Raw genomic sequence first — 19,478 nt, forward strand, 5'->3', positions numbered from 1 at the left:
GGATGCGAAGCTGCGTCAGGCACACTTGGAATGAGCCTCCTGGCACCTTCCGCTGGCTCAATATGACACGCCGTATCATGCTTTACTCACAACGTGTTTGAGAGCGAATAAAGTGCATTTTCGAACAATGGTTGTGTGTGACAAGCAATAAAGCACATCACACTAAATGTGTTCCATAAGTGCCAAAACGCGCTTCGGAGGCCTTCTCTGAGCGAGTGGAGTGCTTTTTTGGACGCGGCACACATGTGCCATATATGGAGAAAATTTTGACCACAAAGCCTATAGGTAGCTTGAAATACATTATCACAGCGAGAGAAACACATTTTCTCATTTTCAGCTCTAACTCCACAGCAGTGCTTCTCAGCCACCTGAAACTGTGGCACATAGAACAGGATGCGAAGCTGCGTCAGGCACACTTGGAATGAGCCTCCTGGCACCTTCCGCTGGCTCAATATGACACGCCGTATCATGCTTTACTCACAACGTGTTTGAGAGCGAATAAAGTGCATTTTCGAACAATGGTTGTGTGTGACAAGCAATAAAGCACATCACACTAAATGTGTTCCGTAAGTGCCAAAACGCGCTTCGGAGGCCTTCTCTGAGCGAGTGGAGTGCTTTTTTGGACGCGGCACACATGTGTCATATATGGAGAAAATTTTGACCACAAAGCCTATAGGTAGCTTGAAATACATTATCACAGCGAGAGAAACACATTTTCACATTTTTAGCTCTAACTCCACAGCAGTACTTCTCAGCCACCTGAAACTGTGGCACATAGAACAGGATGCGAAGCTGCGTCAGGCACACTTGGAATGAGCCTCCTGGCACCTTCCGCTGGCTCAATATGACACGCCGTATCATGCTTTACTCACAACGTGTTTGAGAGCGAATAAAGTGCATTTTCGAACAATGTTTGTGTGTGACAAGCAATAAAGCACATCACACTAAATGTGTTCCGTAAGTGCCAAAACGCGCTTCGGAGGCCTTCTCTGAGCGAGTGGAGTGCTTTTTTGGACGCGGCACACATGTGCCATATATGGAGAAAATTTTGACCACAAAGCCTATAGTAGCTTGAAATACATTATCACAGCGAGAGAAACACATTTTCTCATTTTCAGCTCTAACTCCACAGCAGTGCTTCTCAGCCACCTGAAACTGTGGCACATAGAACAGGATGCGAAGCTGCGTCAGGCACACTTGGAATGAGCCTCCTGGCACCTTCCGCTGGCTCAATATGACACGCCGTATCATGCTTTACTCACAACGTGTTTGAGAGCGAATAAAGTGCATTTTCGAACAATGGTTGTGTGTGACAAGCAATAAAGCACATCACACTAAATGTGTTCCATAAGTGCCAAAACGCGCTTCGGAGGCCTTCTCTGAGCGAGTGGAGTGCTTTTTTGGACGCGGCACACATGTGCCATATATGGAGAAAATTTTGACCACAAAGCCTATAGGTAGCTTGAAATACATTATCACAGCGAGAGAAACACATTTTCTCATTTTCAGCTCTAACTCCACAGCAGTGCTTCTCAGCCACCTGAAACTGTGGCACATAGAACAGGATGCGAAGCTGCGTCAGGCACACTTGGAATGAGCCTCCTGGCACCTTCCGCTGGCTCAATATGACACGCCGTATCATGCTTTACTCACAACGTGTTTGAGAGCGAATAAAGTGCATTTTCGAACAATGGTTGTGTGTGACAAGCAATAAAGCACATCACACTAAATGTGTTCCATAAGTGCCAAAACGCGCTTCGGAGGCCTTCTCTGAGTGAGTGGAGTGCTTTTTTGGACGTGGCACACATTGTGGCATATATGGAGAAAATTTTGACCACAAAGCCTATAGGTAGCTTGAAAAACATTATCACAGCGAGAGAAACACATTTTCTCATTTTTAGCTTTAACTCCACAGCAGTGCTTCTCAGCCACCTGAAACTGTGGCACATAGAACAGGATGCGAAGCTGCGTCAGGCACACTTGGAATGAGCCTCCTGACACCTTCCGCTGGCTCAATATGACACGCCGTATCATGCTTTACTCACAACGTGTTTGAGAGCGAATAAAGTGCATTTTCGAACAATGGTTGTGTGTGACAAGCAATAAAGCACATCACACTAAATGTGTTCCATAAGTGCCAAAACGCGCTTCGGAGGCCTTCTCTGAGCGAGTGGAGTGCTTTTTTGGACGTGGCACACAATGTGGCATATATGGAGAAAATTTTGACCACAAAGCCTATAGGTAGCTTGAAAAACATTATCACAGCGAGAGAAACACATTTTCTCATTTCTCGCTCTAACTCCACAGCAGTGCTTCTCAGCCACCTGAAACCGTGGCACATAGAACAGGATGCGAAGCTGCGTCAGGCACACTTGGAATGAGCCTCCTGGCACCTTCCGCTGGCTCAATATGACACGCCGTATCATGCTTTACTCACAACGTGTTTGAGAGCGAATAAAGTGCATTTTCGAACAATGTTTGTGTGTGACAAGCAATAAAGCACATCACACTAAATGTGTTCCGTAAGTGCCAAAACGCGCTTCGGAGGCCTTCTCTGAGCGAGTGGAGTGCTTTTTTGGACGCGGCACACATGTGTCATATATGGAGAAAATTTTGACCACAAAGCCTATAGGTAGCTTGAAATACATTATCACAGCGAGAGAAACACATTTTCACATTTTTAGCTCTAACTCCACAGCAGTACTTCTCAGCCACCTGAAACTGTGGCACATAGAACAGGATGCGAAGCTGCGTCAGGCACACTTGGAATGAGCCTCCTGGCACCTTCCGCTGGCTCAATATGACACGCCGTATCATGCTTTACTCACAACGTGTTTGAGAGCGAATAAAGTGCATTTTCGAACAATGTTTGTGTGTGACAAGCAATAAAGCACATCACACTAAATGTGTTCCGTAAGTGCCAAAACGCGCTTCGGAGGCCTTCTCTGAGCGAGTGGAGTGCTTTTTTGGACGCGGCACACATGTGCCATATATGGAGAAAATTTTGACCACAAAGCCTATAGTAGCTTGAAATACATTATCACAGCGAGAGAAACACATTTTCTCATTTTCAGCTCTAACTCCACAGCAGTGCTTCTCAGCCACCTGAAACTGTGGCACATAGAACAGGATGCGAAGCTGCGTCAGACACACTTGGAATGAGCCTCCTGGCACCTTCCGCTGGCTCAATATGACACGCCGTATCATGCTTTACTCACAACGTGTTTGAGAGCGAATAAAGTGCATTTTCGAACAATGGTTGTGTGTGACAAGCAATAAAGCACATCACACTAAATGTGTTCCGTAAGTGCCAAAACGCGCTTCGGAGGCCTTCTCTGAGCGAGTGGAGTGCTTTTTTGGACGCGGCACACATGTGCCATATATGGAGAAAATTTTGACCACAAAGCCTATATGTACCTTGAAATACATTATCACAGCGAGAGAAACACATTTTCTCATTTTTAGCTCTAACTCCACAGCAGTGCTTCTCAGCCACCTGAAACTGTGGCACATAGAACAGGATGCGAAGCTGCGTCAGGCACACTTGGAATGAGCCTCCTGGCACCTTCCGCTGGCTCAATATGACACGCCGTATCATGCTTTACTCACAACGTGTTTGAGAGCGAATAAAGTGCATTTTCGAACAATGGTTGTGTGTGACAAGCAATAAAGCACATCACACTAAATGTGTTCCATAAGTGCCAAAACGCGCTTCGGAGGCCTTCTCTGAGCGAGTGGAGTGTGCTTTTTTGGACGTGGCACACATTGTGGCATATATGGAGAAAATTTTGACCACAAAGCCTATAGGTAGCTTGAAAAACATTATCACAGCGAGAGAAACACATTTTCTCATTTTTAGCTCTAACTCCACAGCAGTGCTTCTCAGCCACCTGAAACTGTGGCACATAGAACAGGATGCGAAGCTGCGTCAGGCACACTTGGAATGAGCCTCCTGGCACCTTCCGCTGGCTCAATATGACACGCCGTATCATGCTTTACTCACAACGTGTTTGAGAGCGAATAAAGTGCATTTTCGAACAATGGTTGTGTGTGACAAGCAATAAAGCACATCACACTAAATGTGTTCCATAAGTGCCAAAACGCGCTTCGGAGGCCTTCTCTGAGCGAGTGGAGTGCTTTTTTGGACGCGGCACACATGTGCCATATATGGAGAAAATTTTGACCACAAAGCCTATAGTAGCTTGAAATACATTATCACAGCGAGAGAAACACATTTTCTCATTTCTCGCTCTAACTCCACAGCAGTGCTTCTCAGCCACCTGAAACTGTGGCACATAGAACAGGATGCGAAGCTGCGTCAGGCACACTTGGAATGAGCCTCCTGGCACCTTCCGCTGGCTCAATATGACACGCCGTATCATGCTTTACTCACAACGTGTTTGAGAGCGAATAAAGTGCATTTTCGAACAATGGTTGTGTGTGACAAGCAATAAAGCACATCACACTAAATGTGTTCCATAAGTGCCAAAACGCGCTTCGGAGGCCTTCTCTGAGCGAGTGGAGTGCTTTTTTGGACGTGGCACACATTGTGGCATATATGGAGAAAATTTTGACCACAAAGCCTATAGGTAGCTTGAAATACATTATCACAGCGAGAGAAACACATTTTCTCATTTTCAGCTCTAACTCCACAGCAGTGCTTCTCAGCCACCTGAAACTGTGGCACATAGAACAGGATGCGAAGCTGCGTCAGGCACACTTGGAATGAGCCTCCTGGCACCTTCCGCTGGCTCAATATGACACGCCGTATCATGCTTTACTCACAACGTGTTTGAGAGCGAATAAAGTGCATTTTCGAACAATGGTTGTGTGTGACAAGCAATAAAGCACATCACACTAAATGTGTTCCGTAAGTGCCAAAACGCGCTTCGGAGGCCTTCTCTGAGCGAGTGGAGTGCTTTTTTGGACGCGGCACACATGTGTCATATATGGAGAAAATTTTGACCACAAAGCCTATAGGTAGCTTGAAATACATTATCACAGCGAGAGAAACACATTTTCACATTTTTAGCTCTAACTCCACAGCAGTACTTCTCAGCCACCTGAAACTGTGGCACATAGAACAGGATGCGAAGCTGCGTCAGGCACACTTGGAATGAGCCTCCTGGCACCTTCCGCTGGCTCAATATGACACGCCGTATCATGCTTTACTCACAACGTGTTTGAGAGCGAATAAAGTGCATTTTCGAACAATGTTTGTGTGTGACAAGCAATAAAGCACATCACACTAAATGTGTTCCGTAAGTGCCAAAACGCGCTTCGGAGGCCTTCTCTGAGCGAGTGGAGTGCTTTTTTGGACGCGGCACACATGTGCCATATATGGAGAAAATTTTGACCACAAAGCCTATAGTAGCTTGAAATACATTATCACAGCGAGAGAAACACATTTTCTCATTTTCAGCTCTAACTCCACAGCAGTGCTTCTCAGCCACCTGAAACTGTGGCACATAGAACAGGATGCGAAGCTGCGTCAGGCACACTTGGAATGAGCCTCCTGGCACCTTCCGCTGGCTCAATATGACACGCCGTATCATGCTTTACTCACAACGTGTTTGAGAGCGAATAAAGTGCATTTTCGAACAATGGTTGTGTGTGACAAGCAATAAAGCACATCACACTAAATGTGTTCCATAAGTGCCAAAACGCGCTTCGGAGGCCTTCTCTGAGCGAGTGGAGTGCTTTTTTGGACGCGGCACACATGTGCCATATATGGAGAAAATTTTGACCACAAAGCCTATAGGTAGCTTGAAATACATTATCACAGCGAGAGAAACACATTTTCTCATTTTCAGCTCTAACTCCACAGCAGTGCTTCTCAGCCACCTGAAACTGTGGCACATAGAACAGGATGCGAAGCTGCGTCAGGCACACTTGGAATGAGCCTCCTGGCACCTTCCGCTGGCTCAATATGACACGCCGTATCATGCTTTACTCACAACGTGTTTGAGAGCGAATAAAGTGCATTTTCGAACAATGGTTGTGTGTGACAAGCAATAAAGCACATCACACTAAATGTGTTCCATAAGTGCCAAAACGCGCTTCGGAGGCCTTCTCTGAGTGAGTGGAGTGCTTTTTTGGACGTGGCACACATTGTGGCATATATGGAGAAAATTTTGACCACAAAGCCTATAGGTAGCTTGAAAAACATTATCACAGCGAGAGAAACACATTTTCTCATTTTTAGCTTTAACTCCACAGCAGTGCTTCTCAGCCACCTGAAACTGTGGCACATAGAACAGGATGCGAAGCTGCGTCAGGCACACTTGGAATGAGCCTCCTGACACCTTCCGCTGGCTCAATATGACACGCCGTATCATGCTTTACTCACAACGTGTTTGAGAGCGAATAAAGTGCATTTTCGAACAATGGTTGTGTGTGACAAGCAATAAAGCACATCACACTAAATGTGTTCCATAAGTGCCAAAACGCGCTTCGGAGGCCTTCTCTGAGCGAGTGGAGTGCTTTTTTGGACGTGGCACACAATGTGGCATATATGGAGAAAATTTTGACCACAAAGCCTATAGGTAGCTTGAAAAACATTATCACAGCGAGAGAAACACATTTTCTCATTTCTCGCTCTAACTCCACAGCAGTGCTTCTCAGCCACCTGAAACTGTGGCACATAGAACAGGATGCGAAGCTGCGTCAGGCACACTTGGAATGAGCCTCCTGGCACCTTCCGCTGGCTCAATATGACACGCCGTATCATGCTTTACTCACAACGTGTTTGAGAGCGAATAAAGTGCATTTTCGAACAATGGTTGTGTGTGACAAGCAATAAAGCACATCACACTAAATGTGTTCCATAAGTGCCAAAACGCGCTTCGGAGGCCTTCTCTGAGCGAGTGGAGTGCTTTTTTGGACGCGGCACACATGTGCCATATATGGAGAAAATTTTGACCACAAAGCCTATAGGTAGCTTGAAATACATTATCACAGCGAGAGAAACACATTTTCTCATTTTCAGCTCTAACTCCACAGCAGTGCTTCTCAGCCACCTGAAACTGTGGCACATAGAACAGGATGCGAAGCTGCGTCAGGCACACTTGGAATGAGCCTCCTGGCACCTTCCGCTGGCTCAATATGACACGCCGTATCATGCTTTACTCACAACGTGTTTGAGAGCGAATAAAGTGCATTTTCGAACAATGTTTGTGTGTGACAAGCAATAAAGCACATCACACTAAATGTGTTCCGTAAGTGCCAAAACGCGCTTCGGAGGCCTTCTCTGAGCGAGTGGAGTGCTTTTTTGGACGCGGCACACATGTGTCATATATGGAGAAAATTTTGACCACAAAGCCTATAGGTAGCTTGAAATACATTATCACAGCGAGAGAAACACATTTTCACATTTTTAGCTCTAACTCCACAGCAGTACTTCTCAGCCACCTGAAACTGTGGCACATAGAACAGGATGCGAAGCTGCGTCAGGCACACTTGGAATGAGCCTCCTGGCACCTTCCGCTGGCTCAATATGACACGCCGTATCATGCTTTACTCACAACGTGTTTGAGAGCGAATAAAGTGCATTTTCGAACAATGTTTGTGTGTGACAAGCAATAAAGCACATCACACTAAATGTGTTCCGTAAGTGCCAAAACGCGCTTCGGAGGCCTTCTCTGAGCGAGTGGAGTGCTTTTTTGGACGCGGCACACATGTGCCATATATGGAGAAAATTTTGACCACAAAGCCTATAGTAGCTTGAAATACATTATCACAGCGAGAGAAACACATTTTCTCATTTTCAGCTCTAACTCCACAGCAGTGCTTCTCAGCCACCTGAAACTGTGGCACATAGAACAGGATGCGAAGCTGCGTCAGACACACTTGGAATGAGCCTCCTGGCACCTTCCGCTGGCTCAATATGACACGCCGTATCATGCTTTACTCACAACGTGTTTGAGAGCGAATAAAGTGCATTTTCGAACAATGGTTGTGTGTGACAAGCAATAAAGCACATCACACTAAATGTGTTCCGTAAGTGCCAAAACGCGCTTCGGAGGCCTTCTCTGAGCGAGTGGAGTGCTTTTTTGGACGCGGCACACATGTGCCATATATGGAGAAAATTTTGACCACAAAGCCTATATGTACCTTGAAATACATTATCACAGCGAGAGAAACACATTTTCTCATTTTTAGCTCTAACTCCACAGCAGTGCTTCTCAGCCACCTGAAACTGTGGCACATAGAACAGGATGCGAAGCTGCGTCAGGCACACTTGGAATGAGCCTCCTGGCACCTTCCGCTGGCTCAATATGACACGCCGTATCATGCTTTACTCACAACGTGTTTGAGAGCGAATAAAGTGCATTTTCGAACAATGGTTGTGTGTGACAAGCAATAAAGCACATCACACTAAATGTGTTCCATAAGTGCCAAAACGCGCTTCGGAGGCCTTCTCTGAGCGAGTGGAGTGCTTTTTTGGACGTGGCACACATTGTGGCATATATGGAGAAAATTTTGACCACAAAGCCTATAGGTAGCTTGAAAAACATTATCACAGCGAGAGAAACACATTTTCTCATTTTTAGCTCTAACTCCACAGCAGTGCTTCTCAGCCACCTGAAACTGTGGCACATAGAACAGGATGCGAAGCTGCGTCAGGCACACTTGGAATGAGCCTCCTGGCACCTTCCGCTGGCTCAATATGACACGCCGTATCATGCTTTACTCACAACGTGTTTGAGAGCGAATAAAGTGCATTTTCGAACAATGGTTGTGTGTGACAAGCAATAAAGCACATCACACTAAATGTGTTCCATAAGTGCCAAAACGCGCTTCGGAGGCCTTCTCTGAGCGAGTGGAGTGCTTTTTTGGACGCGGCACACATGTGCCATATATGGAGAAAATTTTGACCACAAAGCCTATAGTAGCTTGAAATACATTATCACAGCGAGAGAAACACATTTTCTCATTTCTCGCTCTAACTCCACAGCAGTGCTTCTCAGCCACCTGAAACTGTGGCACATAGAACAGGATGCGAAGCTGCGTCAGGCACACTTGGAATGAGCCTCCTGGCACCTTCCGCTGGCTCAATATGACACGCCGTATCATGCTTTACTCACAACGTGTTTGAGAGCGAATAAAGTGCATTTTCGAACAATGGTTGTGTGTGACAAGCAATAAAGCACATCACACTAAATGTGTTCCATAAGTGCCAAAACGCGCTTCGGAGGCCTTCTCTGAGCGAGTGGAGTGCTTTTTTGGACGTGGCACACATTGTGGCATATATGGAGAAAATTTTGACCACAAAGCCTATAGGTAGCTTGAAATACATTATCACAGCGAGAGAAACACATTTTCTCATTTTCAGCTCTAACTCCACAGCAGTGCTTCTCAGCCACCTGAAACTGTGGCACATAGAACAGGATGCGAAGCTGCGTCAGGCACACTTGGAATGAGCCTCCTGGCACCTTCCGCTGGCTCAATATGACACGCCGTATCATGCTTTACTCACAACGTGTTTGAGAGCGAATAAAGTGCATTTTCGAACAATGGTTGTGTGTGACAAGCAATAAAGCACATCACACTAAATGTGTTCCATAAGTGCCAAAACGCGCTTCGGAGGCCTTCTCTGAGCGAGTGGAGTGCTTTTTTGGACGCGGCACACATGTGCCATATATGGAGAAAATTTTGACCACAAAGCCTATAGGTAGCTTGAAAAACATTATCACAGCGAGAGAAACACATTTTCTCATTTTTAGCTTTAACTCCACAGCAGTGCTTCTCAGCCACCTGAAACTGTGGCACATAGAACAGGATGCGAAGCTGCGTCAGGCACACTTGGAATGAGCCTCCTGGCACCTTCCGCTGGCTCAATATGACACGCCGTATCATGCTTTACTCACAACGTGTTTGAGAGCGAATAAAGTGCATTTTCGAACAATGGTTGTGTGTGACAAGCAATAAAGCACATCACACTAAATGTGTTCCATAAGTGCCAAAACGCGCTTCGGAGGCCTTCTCTGAGCGAGTGGAGTGCTTTTTTGGACGCGGCACACAATGTGGCATATATGGAGAAAATTTTGACCACAAAGCCTATAGGTAGCTTGAAAAACATTATCACAGCGAGAGAAACACATTTTCTCATTTCTCGCTCTAACTCCACAGCAGTGCTTCTCAGCCACCTGAAACTGTGGCACATAGAACAGGATGCGAAGCTGCGTCAGGCACACTTGGAATGAGCCTCCTGGCACCTTCCGCTGGCTCAATATGACACGCCGTATCATGCTTTACTCACAACGTGTTTGAGAGCGAATAAAGTGCATTTTCGAACAATGGTTGTGTGTGACAAGCAATAAAGCACATCACACTAAATGTGTTCCATAAGTGCCAAAACGCGCTTCGGAGGCCTTCTCTGAGCGAGTGGAGTGCTTTTTTGGACGCGGCATACATGTGCCATATATGGAGAAAATTTTGACCACAAAGCCTATATGTACCTTGAAATACATTATCACAGCGAGAGAAACACATTTTCTCATTTTTAGCTCTAACTCCACAGCAGTGCTTCTCAGCCACCTGAAACTGTGGCACATAGAACAGGATGCGAAGCTGCGTCAGGCACACTTGGAATGAGCCTCCTGGCACCTTCCGCTGGCTCAATATGACACGCCGTATCATGCTTTACTCACAACGTGTTTGAGAGCGAATAAAGTGCATTTTCGAACAATGGTTGTGTGTGACAAGCAATAAAGCACATCACACTAAATGTGTTCCATAAGTGCCAAAACGCGCTTCGGAGGCCTTCTCTGAGCGAGTGGAGTGCTTTTTTGGACGCGGCACACATGTGCCATATATGGAGAAAATTTTGACCACAAAGCCTATAGGTAGCTTGAAATACATTATCACAGCGAGAGAAACACATTTTCTCATTTTCAGCTCTAACTCCACAGCAGTGCTTCTCAGCCACCTGAAACTGTGGCACATAGAACAGGATGCGAAGCTGCGTCAGGCACACTTGGAATGAGCCTCCTGGCACCTTCCGCTGGCTCAATATGACACGCCGTATCATGCTTTACTCACAACGTGTTTGAGAGCGAATAAAGTGCATTTTCGAACAATGGTTGTGTGTGACAAGCAATAAAGCACATCACACTAAATGTGTTCCGTAAGTGCCAAAACGCGCTTCGGAGGCCTTCTCTGAGCGAGTGGAGTGCTTTTTTGGACGCGGCACACATGTGTCATATATGGAGAAAATTTTGACCACAAAGCCTATAGGTAGCTTGAAATACATTATCACAGCGAGAGAAACACATTTTCACATTTTTAGCTCTAACTCCACAGCAGTACTTCTCAGCCACCTGAAACTGTGGCACATAGAACAGGATGCGAAGCTGCGTCAGGCACACTTGGAATGAGCCTCCTGGCACCTTCCGCTGGCTCAATATGACACGCCGTATCATGCTTTACTCACAACGTGTTTGAGAGCGAATAAAGTGCATTTTCGAACAATGTTTGTGTGTGACAAGCAATAAAGCACATCACACTAAATGTGTTCCGTAAGTGCCAAAACGCGCTTCGGAGGCCTTCTCTGAGCGAGTGGAGTGCTTTTTTGGACGCGGCACACATGTGCCATATATGGAGAAAATTTTGACCACAAAGCCTATAGTAGCTTGAAATACATTATCACAGCGAGAGAAACACATTTTCTCATTTTCAGCTCTAACTCCACAGCAGTGCTTCTCAGCCACCTGAAACTGTGGCACATAGAACAGGATGCGAAGCTGCGTCAGGCACACTTGGAATGAGCCTCCTGGCACCTTCCGCTGGCTCAATATGACACGCCGTATCATGCTTTACTCACAACGTGTTTGAGAGCGAATAAAGTGCATTTTCGAACAATGGTTGTGTGTGACAAGCAATAAAGCACATCACACTAAATGTGTTCCATAAGTGCCAAAACGCGCTTCGGAGGCCTTCTCTGAGCGAGTGGAGTGCTTTTTTGGACGCGGCACACATGTGCCATATATGGAGAAAATTTTGACCACAAAGCCTATAGGTAGCTTGAAATACATTATCACAGCGAGAGAAACACATTTTCTCATTTTCAGCTCTAACTCCACAGCAGTGCTTCTCAGCCACCTGAAACTGTGGCACATAGAACAGGATGCGAAGCTGCGTCAGGCACACTTGGAATGAGCCTCCTGGCACCTTCCGCTGGCTCAATATGACACGCCGTATCATGCTTTACTCACAACGTGTTTGAGAGCGAATAAAGTGCATTTTCGAACAATGGTTGTGTGTGACAAGCAATAAAGCACATCACACTAAATGTGTTCCATAAGTGCCAAAACGCGCTTCGGAGGCCTTCTCTGAGTGAGTGGAGTGCTTTTTTGGACGTGGCACACATTGTGGCATATATGGAGAAAATTTTGACCACAAAGCCTATAGGTAGCTTGAAAAACATTATCACAGCGAGAGAAACACATTTTCTCATTTTTAGCTTTAACTCCACAGCAGTGCTTCTCAGCCACCTGAAACTGTGGCACATAGAACAGGATGCGAAGCTGCGTCAGGCACACTTGGAATGAGCCTCCTGACACCTTCCGCTGGCTCAATATGACACGCCGTATCATGCTTTACTCACAACGTGTTTGAGAGCGAATAAAGTGCATTTTCGAACAATGGTTGTGTGTGACAAGCAATAAAGCACATCACACTAAATGTGTTCCATAAGTGCCAAAACGCGCTTCGGAGGCCTTCTCTGAGCGAGTGGAGTGCTTTTTTGGACGTGGCACACAATGTGGCATATATGGAGAAAATTTTGACCACAAAGCCTATAGGTAGCTTGAAAAACATTATCACAGCGAGAGAAACACATTTTCTCATTTCTCGCTCTAACTCCACAGCAGTGCTTCTCAGCCACCTGAAACTGTGGCACATAGAACAGGATGCGAAGCTGCGTCAGGCACACTTGGAATGAGCCTCCTGGCACCTTCCGCTGGCTCAATATGACACGCCGTATCATGCTTTACTCACAACGTGTTTGAGAGCGAATAAAGTGCATTTTCGAACAATGGTTGTGTGTGACAAGCAATAAAGCACATCACACTAAATGTGTTCCATAAGTGCCAAAACGCGCTTCGGAGGCCTTCTCTGAGCGAGTGGAGTGCTTTTTTGGACGCGGCACACATGTGCCATATATGGAGAAAATTTTGACCACAAAGCCTATAGGTAGCTTGAAATACATTATCACAGCGAGAGAAACACATTTTCTCATTTTCAGCTCTAACTCCACAGCAGTGCTTCTCAGCCACCTGAAACTGTGGCACATAGAACAGGATGCGAAGCTGCGTCAGACACACTTGGAATGAGCCTCCTGGCACCTTCCGCTGGCTCAATATGACACGCCGTATCATGCTTTACTCACAACGTGTTTGAGAGCGAATAAAGTGCATTTTCGAACAATGGTTGTGTGTGACAAGCAATAAAGCACATCACACTAAATGTGTTCCGTAAGTGCCAAAACGCGCTTCGGAGGCCTTCTCTGAGCGAGTGGAGTGCTTTTTTGGACGCGGCACACATGTGCCATATATGGAGAAAATTTTGACCACAAAGCCTATATGTACCTTGAAATACATTATCACAGCGAGAGAAACACATTTTCTCATTTTTAGCTCTAACTCCACAGCAGTGCTTCTCAGCCACCTGAAACTGTGGCACATAGAACAGGATGCGAAGCTGCGTCAGGCACACTTGGAATGAGCCTCCTGGCACCTTCCGCTGGCTCAATATGACACGCCGTATCATGCTTTACTCACAACGTGTTTGAGAGCGAATAAAGTGCATTTTCGAACAATGGTTGTGTGTGACAAGCAATAAAGCACATCACACTAAATGTGTTCCATAAGTGCCAAAACGCGCTTCGGAGGCCTTCTCTGAGCGAGTGGAGTGCTTTTTTGGACGTGGCACACATTGTGGCATATATGGAGAAAATTTTGACCACAAAGCCTATAGGTAGCTTGAAAAACATTATCACAGCGAGAGAAACACATTTTCTCATTTTTAGCTCTAACTCCACAGCAGTGCTTCTCAGCCACCTGAAACTGTGGCACATAGAACAGGATGCGAAGCTGCGTCAGGCACACTTGGAATGAGCCTCCTGGCACCTTCCGCTGGCTCAATATGACACGCCGTATCATGCTTTACTCACAACGTGTTTGAGAGCGAATAAAGTGCATTTTCGAACAATGGTTGTGTGTGACAAGCAATAAAGCACATCACACTAAATGTGTTCCATAAGTGCCAAAACGCGCTTCGGAGGCCTTCTCTGAGCGAGTGGAGTGCTTTTTTGGACGCGGCACACATGTGCCATATATGGAGAAAATTTTGACCACAAAGCCTATAGTAGCTTGAAATACATTATCACAGCGAGAGAAACACATTTTCTCATTTCTCGCTCTAACTCCACAGCAGTGCTTCTCAGCCACCTGAAACTGTGGCACATAGAACAGGATGCGAAGCTGCGTCAGGCACACTTGGAATGAGCCTCCTGGCACCTTCCGCTGGCTCAATATGACACGCCGTATCATGCTTTACTCACAACGTGTTTGAGAGCGAATAAAGTGCATTTTCGAACAATGGTTGTGTGTGACAAGCAATAAAGCACATCACACTAAATGTGTTCCATAAGTGCCAAAACGCGCTTCGGAGGCCTTCTCTGAGCGAGTGGAGTGCTTTTTTGGACGTGGCACACATTGTGGCATATATGGAGAAAATTTTGACCACAAAGCCTATAGGTAGCTTGAAATACATTATCACAGCGAGAGAAACACATTTTCTCATTTTCAGCTCTAACTCCACAGCAGTGCTTCTCAGCCACCTGAAACTGTGGCACATAGAACAGGATGCGAAGCTGCGTCAGGCACACTTGGAATGAGCCTCCTGGCACCTTCCGCTGGCTCAATATGACACGCCGTATCATGCTTTACTCACAACGTGTTTGAGAGCGAATAAAGTGCATTTTCGAACAATGGTTGTGTGTGACAAGCAATAAAGCACATCACACTAAATGTGTTCCATAAGTGCCAAAACGCGCTTCGGAGGCCTTCTCTGAGCGAGTGGAGTGCTTTTTTGGACGCGGCACACATGTGCCATATATGGAGAAAATTTTGACCACAAAGCCTATAGGTAGCTTGAAAAACATTATCACAGCGAGAGAAACACATTTTCTCATTTTTAGCTTTAACTCCACAGCAGTGCTTCTCAGCCACCTGAAACTGTGGCACATAGAACAGGATGCGAAGCTGCGTCAGGCACACTTGGAATGAGCCTCCTGGCACCTTCCGCTGGCTCAATATGACACGCCGTATCATGCTTTACTCACAACGTGTTTGAGAGCGAATAAAGTGCATTTTCGAACAATGGTTGTGTGTGACAAGCAATAAAGCACATCACACTAAATGTGTTCCATAAGTGCCAAAACGCGCTTCGGAGGCCTTCTCTGAGCGAGTGGAGTGCTTTTTTGGACGCGGCACACAATGTGGCATATATGGAGAAAATTTTGACCACAAAGCCTATAGGTAGCTTGAAAAACATTATCACAGCGAGAGAAACACATTTTCTCATTTCTCGCTCTAACTCCACAGCAGTGCTTCTCAGCCACCTGAAACTGTGGCACATAGAACAGGATGCGAAGCTGCGTCAGGCACACTTGGAATGAGCCTCCTGGCACCTTCCGCTGGCTCAATATGACACGCCGTATCATGCTTTACTCACAACGTGTTTGAGAGCGAATAAAGTGCATTTTCGAACAATGGTTGTGTGTGACAAGCAATAAAGCACATCACACTAAATGTGTTCCATAAGTGCCAAAACGCGCTTCGGAGGCCTTCTCTGAGCGAGTGGAGTGCTTTTTTGGACGCGGCATACATGTGCCATATATGGAGAAAATTTTGACCACAAAGCCTATATGTACCTTGAAATACATTATCACAGCGAGAGAAACACATTTTCACATTTTTAGCTCTAACTCCACAGCAGTACTTCTCAGCCACCTGAAACTGTGGCACATAGAACAGGATGCGAAGCTGCGTCAGGCACACTTGGAATGAGCCTCCTGGCACCTTCCGCTGGCTCAATATGACACGCCGTATCATGCTTTACTCACAACGTGTTTGAGAGCGAATAAAGTGCATTTTCGAACAATGTTTGTGTGTGACAAGCAATAAAGCACATCACACTAAATGTGTTCCGTAAGTGCCAAAACGCGCTTCGGAGGCCTTCTCTGAGCGAGTGGAGTGCTTTTTTGGACGCGGCACACATGTGCCATATATGGAGAAAATTTTGACCACAAAGCCTATAGTAGCTTGAAATACATTATCACAGCGAGAGAAACACATTTTCTCATTTTCAGCTCTAACTCCACAGCAGTGCTTCTCAGCCACCTGAAACTGTGGCACATAGAACAGGATGCGAAGCTGCGTCAGGCACACTTGGAATGAGCCTCCTGGCACCTTCCGCTGGCTCAATATGACACGCCGTATCATGCTTTACTCACAACGTGTTTGAGAGCGAATAAAGTGCATTTTCGAACAATGGTTGTGTGTGACAAGCAATAAAGCACATCACACTAAATGTGTTCCATAAGTGCCAAAACGCGCTTCGGAGGCCTTCTCTGAGCGAGTGGAGTGCTTTTTTGGACGCGGCACACATGTGCCATATATGGAGAAAATTTTGACCACAAAGCCTATAGGTAGCTTGAAATACATTATCACAGCGAGAGAAACACATTTTCTCATTTTCAGCTCTAACTCCACAGCAGTGCTTCTCAGCCACCTGAAACTGTGGCACATAGAACAGGATGCGAAGCTGCGTCAGGCACACTTGGAATGAGCCTCCTGGCACCTTCCGCTGGCTCAATATGACACGCCGTATCATGCTTTACTCACAACGTGTTTGAGAGCGAATAAAGTGCATTTTCGAACAATGGTTGTGTGTGACAAGCAATAAAGCACATCACACTAAATGTGTTCCATAAGTGCCAAAACGCGCTTCGGAGGCCTTCTCTGAGTGAGTGGAGTGCTTTTTTGGACGTGGCACACATTGTGGCATATATGGAGAAAATTTTGACCACAAAGCCTATAGGTAGCTTGAAAAACATTATCACAGCGAGAGAAACACATTTTCTCATTTTTAGCTTTAACTCCACAGCAGTGCTTCTCAGCCACCTGAAACTGTGGCACATAGAACAGGATGCGAAGCTGCGTCAGGCACACTTGGAATGAGCCTCCTGACACCTTCCGCTGGCTCAATATGACACGCCGTATCATGCTTTACTCACAACGTGTTTGAGAGCGAATAAAGTGCATTTTCGAACAATGGTTGTGTGTGACAAGCAATAAAGCACATCACACTAAATGTGTTCCATAAGTGCCAAAACGCGCTTCGGAGGCCTTCTCTGAGCGAGTGGAGTGCTTTTTTGGACGTGGCACACAATGTGGCATATATGGAGAAAATTTTGACCACAAAGCCTATAGGTAGCTTGAAAAACATTATCACAGCGAGAGAAACACATTTTCTCATTTCTCGCTCTAACTCCACAGCAGTGCTTCTCAGCCACCTGAAACTGTGGCACATAGAACAGGATGCGAAGCTGCGTCAGGCACACTTGGAATGAGCCTCCTGGCACCTTCCGCTGGCTCAATATGACACGCCGTATCATGCTTTACTCACAACGTGTTTGAGAGCGAATAAAGTGCATTTTCGAACAATGGTTGTGTGTGACAAGCAATAAAGCACATCACACTAAATGTGTTCCATAAGTGCCAAAACGCGCTTCGGAGGCCTTCTCTGAGCGAGTGGAGTGCTTTTTTGGACGCGGCACACATGTGCCATATATGGAGAAAATTTTGACCACAAAGCCTATAGGTAGCTTGAAATACATTATCACAGCGAGAGAAACACATTTTCTCATTTTCAGCTCTAACTCCACAGCAGTGCTTCTCAGCCACCTGAAACTGTGGCACATAGAACAGGATGCGAAGCTGCGTCAGGCACACTTGGAATGAGCCTCCTGGCACCTTCCGCTGGCTCAATATGACACGCCGTATCATGCTTTACTCACAACGTGTTTGAGAGCGAATAAAGTGCATTTTCGAACAATGGTTGTGTGTGACCAGCAATAAAGCACATCACACTAAATGTGTTCCATAAGTGCCAAAACGCGCTTCGGAGGCCTTCTCTGAGCGAGTGGAGTGCTTTTTTGGACGTGGCACACATTGTGGCATATATGGAGAAAATTTTGACCACAAAGCCTATAGGTAGCTTGAAAAACATTATCACAGCGAGAGAAACACATTTTCTCATTTTTAGCTTTAACTCCACAGCAGTGCTTCTCAGCCACCTGAAACTGTGGCACATAGAACAGGATGCGAAGCTGCGTCAGGCACACTTGGAATGAGCCTCCTGGCACCTTCCGCTGGCTCAATATGACACGCCGTATCATGCTTTACTCACAACGTGTTTGAGAGCGAATAAAGTGCATTTTCGAACAATGGTTGTGTGTGACAAGCAATAAAGCACATCACACTAAATGTGTTCCATAAGTGCCAAAACGCGCTTCGGAGGCCTTCTCTGAGCGAGTGGAGTGCTTTTTTGGACGTGGCACACATTGTGGCATATATGGAGAAAATTTTGACCACAAAGCCTATAGGTAGCTTGAAAAACATTATCACAGCGAGAGAAACACATTTTCTCATTTTTAGCTTTAACTCCACAGCAGTGCTTCTCAGCCACCTGAAACTGTGGCACATAGAACAGGATGCGAAGCTGCGTCAGGCACACTTGGAATGAGCCTCCTGACACCTTCCGCTGGCTCAATATGACACGCCGTATCATGCTTTACTCACAACGTGTTTGAGAGCGAATAAAGTGCATTTTCGAACAATGGTTGTGTGTGACAAGCAATAAAGCACATCACACTAAATGTGTTCCATAAGTGCCAAAACGCGCTTCGGAGGCCTTCTCTGAGCGAGTGGAGTGCTTTTTTGGACGTGGCACACAATGTGGCATATATGGAGAAAATTTTGACCACAAAGCCTATAGGTAGCTTGAAAAACATTATCACAGCGAGAGAAACACATTTTCTCATTTCTCGCTCTAACTCCACAGCAGTGCTTCTCAGCCACCTGAAACTGTGGCACATAGAACAGGATGCGAAGCTGCGTCAGGCACACTTGGAATGAGCCTCCTGGCACCTTCCGCTGGCTCAATATGACACGCCGTATCATGCTTTACTCACAACGTGTTTGAGAGCGAATAAAGTGCATTTTCGAACAATGTTTGTGTGTGACAAGCAATAAAGCACATCACACTAAATGTGTTCCGTAAGTGCCAAAACGCGCTTCGGAGGCCTTCTCTGAGCGAGTGGAGTGCTTTTTTGGACGCGGCACACATGTGTCATATATGGAGAAAATTTTGACCACAAAGCCTATAGGTAGCTTGAAATACATTATCAC

Source organism: Doryrhamphus excisus, linkage group LG10 (assembly GCF_037039965.1).
Source record: "Doryrhamphus excisus strain RoL-2023G ecotype Guam linkage group LG10, RoL_Dexc_Guam_v1.1, whole genome shotgun sequence".
Taxonomy (NCBI): Eukaryota; Metazoa; Chordata; class Actinopteri; order Syngnathiformes; family Syngnathidae; genus Doryrhamphus; species Doryrhamphus excisus.